We start from the raw sequence: 2997 nt of genomic DNA, 5'->3' as shown, positions 1-2997 counted from the left end.
CATCATGATTGAGTCCACGTACGAACATGCATACGACTGCGACGTTGAGTGCATCGAGTACGCCGAGGCTCTCACGGAGGCCGAGACCCTCATCGCCAACCTCGACCAACTCAGTGGCGAGGCGCCTGACTCCAAGCATTGTGCAGGGGCGTTCGAGCCCGCAGAGGCCATCAAGCTCGTCCTAATCGACCCCACCTGCCCCGATGATCGGGCGCTAAGGATCAACGCCACTCTCAACATCAAATAGGAGGCCGTGCTCATCGACTTCCTCCGTGCGAATGCCAACATGTTCGCATGGAGTCCCTTGGACATGCCGGGCATACCGAGGGAGGTCGCCGAGCATGCCTTGGACATTCGGGCTAGCTCTAGACCGGTGAAGCAACGCCTACGCCGATTCGACGAGGAAAAGCATAGGGCCATCAGCGAGGAAGTGTAGAAACTCTTGGTGGCCAGATTCATCAAGGAAGTGTCCCACCCAGAATGGTTGGCTAACCCCGTGTTAGTTAGGAAGAAAAATAGGAAATGGAGGATGTGTGTAGACTACACCGGTTTGAATAAAGCCTATCCAAAAGTCCCCTTCCCATTACCTCGAATCAATCAGATCGTTGACTCCACGGCGAGGTGCGAGACCCTATCTTTCCTTGATGCATATTCTGGTTACCATCAAATCAAGATGAAAAAGTCTGACCAGCTTGCGACTTCCTTCATCACCCCATTCGGCATGTACTGCTACGTGACTATGCCTTTCAACCTCAGAAACATAGGGGCCATGTACCAGCAGTGCATGGCTCAGGTCTTTAGCGACCACATTGGGTGAACCATTGAGGCCTATGTGGACGACATCATGGTCAAGACCAGAAAGGCCAAGGATCCCGTCGATGACTTGAAGATAGCCTTCAAATGCCTTAGAGAGAGGGACATCAAGCTCAATCCCGAGAAGTGTGTGTACGGGGTCCCCCGAGGCATGCTCTTGGGATTCATAGTCTCGGAACGCGGCATCGAAGCCAACCCAGAGAAGGTCTCGGTCGTAACCAGCATGGGACTAATCAGAGACCTCAAAGGAGTGCAGAGGGTCATGGGATGCCTTGTGGTCCTAGGCCACTTCATCTCGCTCCTCGCAAAAAAAGCTTGCCTCTATACCGACTCTTGAGAAAATCCAAGCGCTTTTCTTGGACCCCCAAGGCCGAAGAAGCCCTCAACAGGCTCAAAGCACTGCTCACAAATCCTCCTGTCCTGGTACCCCTGGCCAGGGACGAGGCCCTCTTACTCTACGTCGCCGCAACGACCCAAGTGGTCAGCGCTGCCGTAGTAGTAGAAAGGCAGGAAGAGGGGCATGCTCTACCCACCCAACGACCTGTTTGCTTCATCAGCGAAGTGCTCTCCGAGACCAAAACACACTACCCCCACATCCAGAATCTGGTCATGCCGTAGTCCTGGCCCAGCACAAGTTGCATCACTACTTTGAGTCCCACCCAGTGACCGTGGTATCATCTTTCCCTTTGGGAGAGATAGTCCATAACCGGGAAGCCTCAGGCAGAATAGCCAAGTGGGTTGTCGAGCTTATGAGGGAAGCCTTGACTTTTGCACCTCGGAAAGCGATTAAGTTTCAGGTCTTGGCTGATTTTGTGGCTGAGTGGACCGACACCCAATTACCACCTGCTCAAGTCCAGACAGAATGCTGGACCATGTACTTCGACGGGTCTCTAATGAGGACTAGGGCAGGCGCGGGTCTCCTCTTCATCTCACCCCTCGGAGTGCACATGCGCTACATGGTGCGGCTCCACTTCGCCGCCTCCAACAACGTGGCCAAGTACGAGGCCCTCATCAACGGCTTGCTGGTCGCCATCAAACTTGGGGTATGGCGTCTCGATGTCCGGGGCGACTCGCAGCTCATTGTCGATCAAGTCATGATGGAGTCAAACTGCCTCGACCCCCAAAATGGAGGCTTACTGCAAGTTGGTACGTCGCCTAGAAGACAAGTTCGACAGTCTCGAACTAAACCACATTGCGTGGAAGTACAACGAGGCCGCCGACGAATTGGCAAAGATGGCCTCGGCACGGGCTTCGGTCCCCCTGAACGTCTTTGCCAGGGACCTCCACAAACCTTCCATTGACTACACCTTGGTAGCAGAGGAGGGCCCATCTATCGAACCCACGACGGGGCTCGACACCCCCTCTGCTGCCGAGACTCTCTCGACCAAGCCCGAGGTCATGGAAGTCAACACCGAGCCTCCCCAAACCGACCAGGACACAGACTGGTGAATCCCATTCCTTGATTGGCTTAATCGGGGGGAGCTTCCTAGTGACAGGACCAAAGCCCGATGGCTTGCGCGGTGAGCCAAGACTTACGTCCTCTGCAATGGCGAATTGTACAGGCAAAGTCCCTCCGGTGTCCTCCAACGATGCATCACCGTCGAGGCAGGCCGAGCCCTGCTTTGGGACTTGCACGCAAGGGCCTACGGGCACCATGTGGCACCTCGGACGCTCATCAAAAATGCCTTCCGCCAAGGGTTCTACTGGTCAACGGCGGTTGCCGACGCCACTAAGCTAGTACGCTCCTGCGAAGGATGCCAGTACTATGCTCGATAGATGCACCTCCTAGCCCTAGCCCTCCAAACCATTCCCATTATGTGGTCGTTCACCGTGTGGGGGCTCGACATGGTCGGGCATCTGCAAAGGGCCCCTAGAGGCTACACCCATCTACTAGTAGCAATCGACAAGTTCTCCAAATGGATCGAGGCTCGTCCTATCAATCGAATCAAATCCAAGCAAGCAGTGTTGTTCTTCACTAATATTATCCACAGGTTCGGGGTCCCTAACACCATCATCACCGACAACGGGACACAGTTCACCGGCAAAAAATTCGTGATATTCTATGATGACGACCACATCTGTGTGGCTTGGTTGACCGTAGGACACCCAAGGACCAACAGCCAAGTAGAACGTGCCAACGGCATGATCCTACAAGGCCTCAAGCCAAGAATTTACAACCGATTG

This window comes from Miscanthus floridulus, chromosome 1, assembly GCF_019320115.1.
Source record: "Miscanthus floridulus cultivar M001 chromosome 1, ASM1932011v1, whole genome shotgun sequence".
Taxonomy (NCBI): Eukaryota; Viridiplantae; Streptophyta; class Magnoliopsida; order Poales; family Poaceae; genus Miscanthus; species Miscanthus floridulus.
Note: the sequence above shows the minus strand (reverse complement) of the source record.